This window comes from Grampus griseus, assembly GCF_964374135.1.
Source record: "Grampus griseus genome assembly, chromosome: 6".
Taxonomy (NCBI): Eukaryota; Metazoa; Chordata; class Mammalia; order Artiodactyla; family Delphinidae; genus Grampus; species Grampus griseus.
In genome coordinates, this window is record NC_139000.1 from 94,243,236 (window position 1) to 94,256,438 (window position 13,203).

Sequence of the window (13,203 nt, forward strand, 5' to 3'; positions counted from 1 at the left end):
GTCGTGGCTCACGGGCCCAGCTGCTCCGCAGCATGCGGGATCCTCCCAACCAGGGCTCGAACCCATGTCCCCTGCATCGGCAGGCGGACTCCCAACCACTGCGCCACCAAGGAAGCCCTAACATTTACCTTCTCTAATACAGAAGGTTGAAGTAGGGAACGTGTCTATATATTGCCTTGCAAGCTATAGTCTTCTTAACTGTAGGAGAAATAAATAGCAGAAGTCTTTAAGTACTTAGGTTCTATGTAGTTTGTGTGTCTGCATTTAACAGAAAGGTTACTCCAATGTATACTTCCTATTAAGGAGTCTCTTCATAATATCAAACATATACTGAAAGTGGAAAATCTAGTTACATCAGTTATTCAAAAAACAACTGTTGACAACAACCACAGCCTCTGAATCTGAACTAACATAAACACATTCTATAGCATAAATTATAGTTTAACAAATTTATATTAAAGGCAAATATGTCCAACAGCATTTGTGAAAAGACAACGAAGTGTAGAGTGATCCACACTTGTTTTTTAGCAGCTCATTCTGCTGCAGGTCACCAGAAATATCAGAAAAATTTAACATTCAATGTAGATCACTGTAGGAGAATTGTGGGATATCACTATACCAAACTCACTTTTCCACTTGATAACCATGAATTGGAGAAAAATTTCCCTTTGTTTTCCTCCTTCATCTCAGAACTGAATCAGAGAGTCTGTGATCTAAGAATCCACATGCATACGCCTTTTCTCAGTCTACTAATGATAAAACTAAACATCCTATCATGTTGAGGGAGGGACTTTTGCTATCAAAGAAGACTTTTTCAAATCCTGAGAAATAATTATAATGAAGCAAAATTACGGAGCTACAGCAATTAAAGCAGTAATGTCCTAGCATATTAGACAGATAAATGAAACAGAACAGAAAGGCCAGAAATAGATCCAAGTGTTTAGCAATTCAGTATTTGATAAAATGTAATTATCAATCCGTGAAAAGATGGACTGTTGAATGAACTGACTAACCATTTGGGGAAAGAGACTGAATATCTCTTTCACTCCTTATGGTCAAATAAATGCCAGATGGATTATAAACATTTAAATATAAAAAGGTGTGAGTGTTTTTATATATTTGAAGATAACAAAGGCATTAAAGCTAGAAATGATAGGTAATTTTTATATAAAAAATTGCAATATTAATTTTGGCATAAATACATAAACAAATGAAATATAGGAAGCTGAAAGACAAGAACAAATGGGGGAAATATTTACAACATAACTGGTGAACATAGAAATAAGGTTTCTAATCCACAAAATCTTTTTATAAAGCAATACAGAAAAATTAGCATCTGGTGAAAATACTGGGAAATGTAATGAATAGGCATTTCACAAAAGAAGTAAATATTAATAATCAATGAACCTATAAAGTGATATTCAATGTCTCTAGTTAAAATGATACAAATTAGAAATAAAAATGAGATATCTTTCACCTCTCAACACTACTACATGGCATAAAGGCATCAATGGTGCTTGGAATTAATTACAACAGGTAGCAAACTCGCAAACTGCTGGCTGGCCCAAGGGCTTTGCTTGCCCCAATGGCACCTGTGTACCATGAAGAATCAGCACCCTTCCTCCAGGCAGATGCTGGTCAAGCAGAGTATGAGCTAGATTTCAGCCCACCTGATCCTGTGCTGAGCACCCCCTATGCAAGGTGGAAGTATAAATCAGACTCACATCTTTCCAGAGTGCAAATCAGGAACAAGCATCACAAATAAAACTGCACCTCCTCTGACCTTCTAAGTCAGCTTGTAGGCATTTATCCCAAAAAGATCCATCAAGGATCAAAGATGTATAAACAGGGATGTTTGTAGTAAGGCTATTCATAATAGCAAAACCCTGGAAACAATTAATGGTATATCAGTCAGGGATTGGTTATAAACCATTTTTCATGCATTCCAGAGCCAAAATGTAGCCAATAAGAAGATAACATAGAAGTATTTCCAAGAGGAGCTTCAAGATGGCAGAAGAGTAAGACACGGAGATCACCTTCCTCCCCACAAATACATCAGAAATACATCTACATGTGGAACAACTCCTGTAGAACACCCACTGAACGCTGGCAGAAGACCTCAGACACCCCAAAAGGCAAGAAACTCCCCACGTACCTGGGTAGGGTAAAAGAAAAAAGAAACAACAGAGACAAAATAATAGGGACGGGATCTGCACCAGTGGGAGGGAGCTGTGAAGGAGGAAAGGTTTTCACACACTAGGAAGCCCCTTCTCGGGTGGAGACTGTGGGGGGCAGAGGGCGGAAGCTTCGGAGCCACGGAGGAGAGCGCAGCAACAGGGGTGCAGAGGTCAAGCGGAGAGATTCCTGCATAGAGGATCGGTGCCGACCAGCACTCACCAGCCCGAGAGGCTTGTGTGCTCACCCGCCGGGGCGGGCGGGGCTGGGAGCTGAGGGAACGGCTTCGGAGGTCAGATCCCAGGGAGAACACTGGGGTTGGCTGTGTGAACACAGCCTGAAGGGGCTAATGTGCCACAGCTAGCCGGGAGGGAGTCTGGGAAAAAGTCTGGAGCTGCTGAAGAGGCAAGCGACTATGTCTTGCCTCTTTGTTGCCTTGTCTCTGGTGCGTGAGGAGAAGAGATTAAGAGGCCTGCTTAAAGGAGCTCCAGAGACGGGCGCAAGACGTGGCTATCAGCGCGGACCCCAGAGACTGGCAAGAGATGCTAAGGCTGCTGCTGCAACCACCAAGAAGCCTGTGTGCGAGCACAGGTCACTATACACACCTCCCCTCCCGGGAGCCTGTGCAGCCCTCCACTGCTAGGGTCCTGTGATCCAGGGACAACTTCCCCGGGAGAACGCACGGCGCGCCTCAGGCTGGTGCAACGTCCCGCTGGCCTCTGCCGCCGCAGGCTCGCCCCGCACTCTGTGCCCCTCCCTTCCCCCCCGGCCTGAGTGAGCCAAAGTCCCCGAAGCAGCTGCTCCTTTAACCCCGTCCTGTCTGATTGAAGAACAGCCCTAAGGTGACCTACATGCAAAGGCAGGGCCAAATCCAAAGCTGAATCCCAGGAGCTGTGTGAACAAAGAAGAGAAAGGGAAATCTCTCCCAGCAGCCTCAGGAGCAGCAGATTAAATATCCACAGTCAACTTGATGTACCTGCATCTGTGGAATACATGAATAGACAATGAATCATCCCAAATTGAGAAGGTGGACTTTGGGAGCAACTATATATATATATATATTTTTTTTCTTCCTTTTTCTCTTTTTTTGAGTGTGTCTGTGTATGCTTTGTGTGTGATTTTGTCTGTATAGCTTTGCTTTTACCATTTGTCCTAGGGTTCTGTCTGTCCATTTTATTTTCTCTTTACTTTTTAAACGTTTTTTCCTTAATAATTATTTTTTACTTTAATAAATTTATTTTATTTTACTTTATTATATTTTATCTTCTTCTTTCTTTCTTTCTTTCTTTCTTTTTTCCCTTTTATTCTGAGCCGTGTGGATGACAGGCTCTTGGTGCTCCAGCCACGCATCAGGGCTGTGCCTCTGAGGTGGGAGAGCCAAGTTTAGGACACTGGTCCACAAGAGACCTCCCAGCTCCACATAATATCAAATGGCAAAAATCTCGCAGACATCTCCATCTCAACGTCAAGACCCAGCTCCACTCAACGACGAGCAAGCTACAGTGCTGGACCCCTATGCCAAACAACTAGCAAGACAGGAACACAACCCCACCCATTAGCAGAGAGGCTGCCTAAAATCATAATAAAGGCACAGACACCCCAAAACACACCACCAGACATGGACCTGCCCACCAGGAAGACAAGATCCAGCCTCATCCACCAGAACACAGGACCTAGTCCCCTCCACCAGGAAGCCTACACAACACACTGAACCAACCTTAGCCACTGGGGACAGACACCAAAAACAATGGGAAATACGAACCTGCAGCCTGCAAAAAGGAGACCACAAACACAGTAAGTTAGGCAAAATGAGAGACAGAGAAACACAAAGCAGATGAAGGAGCAAGGCAAAAACCCACCAGACCTAACAAATGAAGAAGAAATAGGCAGTCTACCTAAAATGAATTCAGAATAATGATAGTAAAGATGATCCAAAATCTTGGAAATAGAATAAAGAAAATACAAGAAACGTTTAAAAAGGACCTAGAAGAACTAAAGAGCAAACACAGAGTGATGAACAACACAATAAATGAAATAAAAAAATTCTCTACAAGGGATCAATAGCAGAATAACTGAGGCAAAAGAACGGATAAGTGACCTGGAAGATAAAATAGTGGAAATAACTACTGCAGAGCAGAATAAAGAAAAAAGAATGAAAAGAATTGAGGACAGTCTCAAAGACCTCTGGGACAACATTAAAGGCACCAACATTCCAATTATAGGGGTCCCAGAAAAAGAAGAGAAAAAGAAAGGGACTGAGAAAATATTTGAAGAGATTATAGTTGAAAACATCTCTAACATGACAAAGGAAAGAGTTAATCAAGTCCAGGAAGCACATAGAGTCCCATACAGGATAAATCCAAGGAGAAACATGCCAAGACACATACTAATCAAACTATCAACAATTAAATACAAAGAAAACATATTAAAAGCAGCAAGGGAAAAAGAACAAATAACACACAAGGGAATCCCCATAAGGTTAACAGCTGATCTTTCAGCAGAACCTCTACAAGCCACAAGGGAGTGGCAGGACATATTTAAACTGATGAAGGAGAAAAACCTACAACCAAGATTATTCTACCCAGCAAGGATCTCATTCAGATTTGATGGAGAAATTAAAACCTTTATAGACAAGCAAAAGCTAAGAGAATTCAGCACCATCAAACAAGCTTTACAACAAATGCTAAAGGAACTTCTCTAGGCAGGAAACACAAGAAAAGGAAAAGACCTACAGTAACAAACACAAAACAATTAAGAAAAGGGTGATAGGAACATACATATCGATAATTACCTTAAATGTAAATGGATTAAATGCTCCAACCAAAAGACATAAACTGGCTGCATGGATACAAAAACAAGACCCTCATATATGCTTTCTACAAGAGACCCAGTTGAGACCTAGGGACACATACAGACTGAAAGTGAGGGGATAGAAAAAGATATTCTATGCAATTGGAAATGAAAAGAAAGCTGGAGTAGCAATTCTCATGTCAGACAAAATAGACTTTAAAACAAAAACTATTACAAGAGACAAAGAATGGTATTACATAATGATCAAGGGATCAATCCAAGAAGAAGGTATAACAATTGTAAATATTTATGCACCCAACATAGAGCACCTCAATACATAAGGCAAATACTAACAGCCATAAAAGGGGAAATCGACAGTAACACATTCATAATAGGGGACTTTAACACCCCACTTTCCATAATGGACAGATCATCCAAAATGAAAATAAATAAGGAAACACAAGCTTTAAATGATACATTAAACAAGATGGACTTCATTGATATTTATAGGACATTCCATCCAAAAACAACAGAATATACATTCTTCTCAATTGCTCGTGGAACAGTCTCCAGGATAGATCATATCTTGGGTCACAAATCAAGCCTTGGTAAATGTAAGAAAACTGAAATCATATCAAGTATCTTTTCTGACCACAATGTATGAGACTAGATATCAATTACAGGAAAAAAATCTGTAAAAAATACAAACACATGGAGGCTAAACAACACACTACTTAATAACCAAGAGATCACTGAGGAAATCAGAGGAAATAAAAAAATACCTAGAAACAAATGAGAATGAAAACACGATGACCAAAAACCTATGGGATGCAGCAAAAGCAGTTCTAAGAAGGAAGTTTATAACAATAAAATCCTACCTTAAAAAACAAGAAACATCTCAAACAAACAACCTAACCTTACACCTAAAGCAATTAGAGAAAGAAGAACAAGAAAACCCCAAAGTTAGCAGAAGGAAAGCAATCATAAAGAACATAACAGAAATAAATGAAAGAAACGATAGCAAACATCAATAAAACTAAAAGCTGGTTCTTTGAGAAGATAAATAAAATTGATAAACCATTAGCCAGACTCATCAATAAAAAAATGGAGAAGACTCAAATCAATAGAATTAGAGATGAAAAAGGAGAAGTAACAAGTGACGTTGCAGAAATACAATGGATCATGAGAGATTACTACAAGCAACTCTATGCCAATAAAATGGACAACCTGGAAGAAATGGACAAATTCTTAGAAATGTACACCCTTCTGAGACTGAACCAGGAAAAAATAGAAAACATGAACAGATGAATCACAAGCACTAAAATTGAAACTGTGATTAAAAATCTTCCAACAAACAGAAGCCCAGGACCGGATGGCTTCACAGGCAAATTCTATCAAACATTGATAGAAGAGCTAACACCTATCCTTCTCAAACTCTTCCAAAAAATTGCAGAGGAGGGAGCACTCCCAAACTCATTCTATGAGGCCACTATCATCCTGATACCAAAACCAGACAAAGATGTCACAAAGAAAGAAAATTACAGGCCAATATCACTGATGAATATAGATGCAAAAATCCTAAACAAAATATTAGCAAAGAGAATCCAACAGCACAGTAAAAGGATCATACACTATGAAAAAGTTGGGTTTATCTCAGGAATGCAAGGATATTTCAATATATGCAAATCAATAATGTGATACACCATATTAAGAAATTGAAGGAGAAAAACCATATGATCATCTCAATAGATGCAGAGAAAGCTTTTGACAAAATTCAACACCAATTTATGATAAAACCCCACCAGAACGTAGGCATAGAGGGAACTTTCCTCTACATAATAAAGGCCATATATGACAAACCCAGAGCCAACATTGTCCTCAGTGGTGAAGAACTGAAACCATTTCCACTAAGATCAGGAACAAGAGAAGGATGTCCACTCTCACCTATTCAACATAGTTTTGGAAGTTTTAGCCACAGCAATCAGCGAAGAAAAAGAAATAAAAGGAATCTAAATTGGAAAAGAAGAAGTAAAGCTGTCACTCTTTGCAGATGACATGATACTATACATAGAGCACCCTAAAGATGCTACCAGAAAACTACTAGAGCTAATCAATGAATTTGATAAAGTAGAAGGATACACAATTAATGCACAGAAATCTCTTGCATTCCTATCCATTAATGATGAAAAATCTGAAAGTGAAATTAAGAAAACGCTCCCATTTACCAATGCAACAAAAAGAATAAAATACCTAGGATTAAACCTACCTAAGGAGACAAAAGACCTGTACGTAGAAAATTATAAGACACTGATGAAAGAAATTAAAGATGATACAAATAGATGGAGAGATATACCATGTTCTTGGATTGGAAGAATCAACATTGTGAAAATGACTCTACTACCTAAAGCAATCTACAGATTCAATGCAAGCCTTATCAAACGAACACTGGCATTTTTCACAGTAGTAGAAAAAAAAACTTCACAATTTGTATAGAAACACAGAAGACCCTAAATAGCCAAAGCAATCTTGAGAAAGAAAAATGGAGCTGGAGGAATCAGGCTCCTGGACTTCAGACTCTATTACAAAGCTACAGTAATCAAAACAGTATGGTACTGGCACAAAAACAGAAATGTAGATCAATGGAACAAGATGGAAAGCCCAGAGATAAACCCACGCACATATGGTCCCCTTATCTTTGATAAAGGAGACAAGATTATAGAGTGGAGAAAAGACAGCCTCTTCAATAAGTGGTGCTGGGAAAACTGGACAGCTACATGTAAAAGAAATAAATTAGAACACTCCCTACCACCATACACAAAAATAAACTGAAAATAGATTAAAGACCTAAATGTAAGGCCAGACACTCTAACACTCTTAGAGGAAAACATAGGCAGAGCACTCTATGACATAAATCACAGCAAGATCCTTTTTGGCCCACCTCCTAGAGAAATGGAAAGAAAAACAAAAATAAACCCATGGGACCTAATGAAACTTAAAACTTTTTGCACAGCAAAGGAAACCATAAACAAGATGAGAAGATAACCCTCAGAATGGGAGAAAATATTTGCAAATGAAGCAACTGACAAAGGATTCATCTCCAAAATTTACAAGCAGCTCATGCAGCTCAATAACAAAAAAACAAACAACCCAATCCAAAATGGGCAGAAGACCAAATAGACATTTCTCCAAAGAAGATATACAGATTGCCAACAAATACATGAAAGAATGCTCAACGTCATTAATCATTAGAGAAACGCAAGTCAAAACTACAATGAGATATCATCTCACAGCGGTCAGAATGGCCATCCTCAAAATATCTACAAACAATAAATGCTGGAGAGGGTGTGGGGAAAAGGGAACCCTCTTGAACTGTTGGTGGGAATGTAAATTGATACAGCCACTATTGAGAACAGTATGGACGTTCCTTAAAAAACTAAAAATAGAACTACCATATGACCCAGCAATCCCACTACTGGGCACATACCCTGAGAAAACCATAATTCAAAAAGAGTCATGTACCACAATGTTCATTGCAGCTCTATTTACAATAGCCAGGAGATGGAAGCAACCTAAGTGTCCATCATCAGATGAATGGATAAAGAAGATGTGGCACATATATACAATGGAATATTACTCAGCCATAAAAAGAAACGAAATTGAGTTATTTGTAGTGAGGTGGATGGACCTAGAGTCTGTCATACAGAGTGAAGTAAGTCAGAAAGAGAAAAACAAATACAGTATGCTAACACATATATATGGAATCTAAAAAAAAAGAGAGAAAAATGGTCATTAAGAACCTTGGGGCAAGACGGGAATAAAGACAAAGACCTATTAGAGAATGGACTTTAGGATATGGGGAGGGGGAAGGGTAAGCTGGGACAAAGAGAGAGAGTGGCATGGACATATATACACTATGAAAAGTAAAATAAATAGCTAGCGGGAACAGGGAGATCAGCTCGGTGCTTTATGACCACCTAGAAGGGTGGGATAGGGAGGGTGGGAGGGAGGGAGACACGAGAGAAGAGATATGGGGACATATGTATGCGTATAACTGATTCACTTTGTTATAAAGCAGAAAGTAACACACCATTGTAAAGCAATTAAACTCCAATAAAGATGTTAAAAATGTATTTCCATAACATGTTATGTAATCCTATAACTGAGTGATAAAACATCTTATATAATCACACATTTATATGTCTCTGTATGCAGAGAAATGATTGAAACTACATCAAGAAAAGTTTGAGTAGCTGCCTCTAGAGTTGTGACTTGGGATGACTTTTATATTTTACCCGTTTTATTAGATATATATTTTCTTTGGAAATCCAGAGTTCTTTCTTGAGTCATTTCTGTGTATAAATTCTGTCTTCATTTAACCCCATCTGTCTAGTAGCCCCCTGACATTCCTTGCAATCTATATTGTCTTTGACTCAAATCAAAGAGCCCCCATTTGGAGAGGAGGGAGACTTGAGGGTCCACAGACTCAAAAGTCAAAGTATGTATTGACAGATAACTTCAGTCAGTCACTCCTTTCTTCAATTTCTATATGGCAACAAATTTCACAATCAAACTGTGTTAATAATATAAAAGATACATTAATTTGAAAGCTTTTCATTTTTAATTTCAAAAATAAATACAATTTTTTTAAGCAAAAAAAGACAAAAACCATTCACCCATTTCTCCTGTCCCCCACCTCCCCTGGCAACCACCAGTCTGTTCTCTGTACCTTTGGGCTTATATATACATATATATATTAGATTCCATTTTTAAGTGAGGTCACATGGTATTTGTCTTTGTCTGACTTATTTCTCTTAGCATTATGCCCTCGAGGTCCATCCATGTTTTAACAAATGGCACTATTTCATTCTTTTTTATGGCTGAGTAATATTCCACTGTGTCTATACACCACATTTTCTTTATCCATTCATCCACCAATGGACACTTAGGTTGTTTCTATATCTTAGCTATTGTAAATAATGCTGCAATGAACATGGCGGGGGCAGATATTTTTTCGCGTTCACGCTTTTATTTTCTTCAAACACCAAGAAGTGGAATTCCTGGATGATATGGTAGCTCTATTTTCAATGTTTTGAGGAACCTCCCTACTCTTTCCCATAGTGGTGGCACCAGTTTACATTCCCACTAACAGAACAAGGGATCCCTTTTCTCTACATTCTCACCAACATTTGTTATTTCTAGTCTTTTTGATGATAGCCATTCTGACAGGTGTGGGGTGGTATCTCATTGTGGTTTTGATTTGCATTTCCCTGATGATTAGTGATGTAGAACATCTTTTCATGTACCTGTTGGCCATTTGTAGGAATGAAAAGAATGACAAGTTTTCATTTTTAACTGAGTTTCAAGGTGGCAACTGCAACCCCAGATCAAACCTGAAAATTCAAATCAGTCAAGTTTTTCAAACATTATTAAGGGAAGAGATATATGGGAAATGCAAGCAGGAAATGCCCATTCATGGAACTGCAACATATTTTGCGTCAGAATATGTTTCTTTGTTTCTAGGCATATTTTTTCTAGGTACGCTTGAAATAGGTTATGATTCCCAGGGTACTAATATTTAATAGAATTTCATACCAGTACGCTTAATGCTTTACATTAGAAGACTTTCTTAAAATAATATTTTCTCATCAAGTTATTTACTTTATATTTAACTTAATTTCCTCCACAAATCATTCACCATCTCCCTAAGACCACATATAGACTTAAAGAAACAAAATTCATTTGAGTACTACTGAACTAAAAGAAAAATACCAGTCATTTTTTACAAAGTGTCAATTTTTTTTTTTTTTTTTTTTGTGGTATGCAGGCCTCTCACTGTTGTGGCCTCTCCCATTGTGGAGCACAGGCTCCGGACGTGCAGGCTCAGTGGCCATGGCTCATGGGCCCAGTCGCTCCGCGGCATGTGGGATCTTCCCGGACCGGGGCACGAACCTGTGTCCCCTGCATCGGCAGGCGGACTCTCAACCATTGCACCACCAGGGAAGCCCAAAAGTGTCAATTTTATAAGTTTAATTTTCTACTGTCTGAGATAGGCAAGTACAATCTCTAGCATGCATGCCAAGGAGGGTGCAACAATTATTTGTTTGGTTCATGGATGAATAGGTCCATAGGGACTAATGTTAGTTAATGGGAATAGAACATAAGGAAGTTCACATCTAAAAGTGTTGTTAAAAACAATAGAGGTTCTGGAGGTGAGCAATTAAAAGGAAGATGGTAACTTAATAATACTAGTAGCAATAAGCAAAACAGACCAGCTGGAAGATTAACAGAACCAGAACAAGAGGTAGCTAAAAAGAGCCTTCCTAGGTAGGAGCAAGCCTCAAAGCCTAGTAACATCTGTCCCTGCAAAGAGAACTGACTTTAATTGGATCAGACAGTTGAGCAATTTATACCCAGGGCATTGTTGAAAACAACAAAGAAATCAGCAGGCAATTAAAAGAGGTTAAAATCTTGGTGTGACACCAACAGCAAACCAGTCAGAAGCTCGTCAGGGAGATCAGGGAAAGACAAAGTCAAAGAGACCCCATTAAGACCACAATCACTCCCCATGGTCAGAGATATTGTCCCACACCCAAGGCTGTGCCCTCAGAGGAGTGACATCATAGGCTTCCCACAGCCAGGAAAATAGTCCAGCCAATACCAGACAAATGCACCAGCAAACAGGCAAACATCAACAAGCCCTGGTGGAGAGATCAGTCTCCAAACTTGCTATGTATAACCTAAAGTGTTCAGTTTTCAACCAAAAAAGAAAATGAGACATGCGTAGAATCAGAGAATCATCACCTATACACAGGAATAGAAAGCAGGCAACAGAAACAGCCTTTGTAGGCCCAGACGGTGGGCCTAGTGAACAAAGACTTCAGAGGAGTTATTATAAATATGTTCAAAGAAGTAGAGGAACCATAAAAAAGAAAGAAAGAAAAAGAAAGAAATTGAAGAAGACCTAAAAAAATGGACCATGTTCATGGATAAGAATATTTAATGTTGTTAAGAGGGAAATGCTCCCAAATTGATCTACAGAGTCGACACAATCCCTATCAAACCCCAGCTTCTGTTTTTGCATAAATTGACAAGTTGATTCTAAAATTCATATAATAAATGCAAAGGAACCATAACAGCCAAAACAATCTTGAAACAGAACAAAGCTCGATGACTCAAACTTCCCAATTTCCAAGCTTACTACAAAACTACAGTAATTAAGATTCTGTAGTTCTGGTGTAAGGACAGATACATAGATCAATGAGATGGAATGGAGAGTCCAGAAATAAACCTTTATGTTGATCTTCAACAGGGTGTCGAGATAATTGTGGACAGAATAGTTGTTTCAACACCTACTGTTGGGAAAACTGGATATGTGCCTGAAAAAAAGCTGAAATTGGACCTTTGCCCCAAACTATATATAAAAATTAACTCAAAATGGATCTGAGACATAAAGGTATGAGTTACAACTATAAAAATCCGAGAGAAAAACATACGAGCAAATCTTCAAAATCTTGGGTTAGAAAATGGCTTCTTATATATAATACAAAACTACAAGCAAAAAAAGAAAAACTGAGAAAATTGAACTTCATCAAAATTAAAGACTTTTGTTTGGTATATGATACCATCAAAAAAGGGAAAAGGCAACCCTCAAAGTGGGATAAAATATTTGCAAATCTTATATCAAATAAGGGACTTGTATCCAAAATATGTAAAGAACTCTTACAACTCAATAATAAAAATGAGTCAACTGAAAAGTGGGCAAAGGATCTGAATAAACGTTTCTCCAAAGAAGATATACAAATGGCTATAAAGCACATCAAAAGATTCTCAGCATTATGACATAAAGGAATGCAAATCAAAGTCACAGTAAGATACCACTTCACATGCACTAGGGTGGCTATAATCAAAATGACAATAACATGAGCTGATAAGGATGGAGAGAAATTGGAACCCTCCCACATTGCTGGTGGAAATCTAAAAATGGTAAAGCCACTTTGTTTTTTTTTTTTTTTTAATTGAAGTATAATTGATTTACAATGTATTGGTTTCTGGTGCACAGCAAAGTGATTCAGTTATACATATATATATTGATTTTCATATTCTTTTCCATTATGATTTAGTACAGGATATTGAATATAGTTCCCTGTGCTATAGAGTAGGACCTTGTTGTTTATTTATTTTATATTTAGTAGTTTGTATCTGCTAATCCCATACTCCTAGTTTGTCCCTCCCCCACCC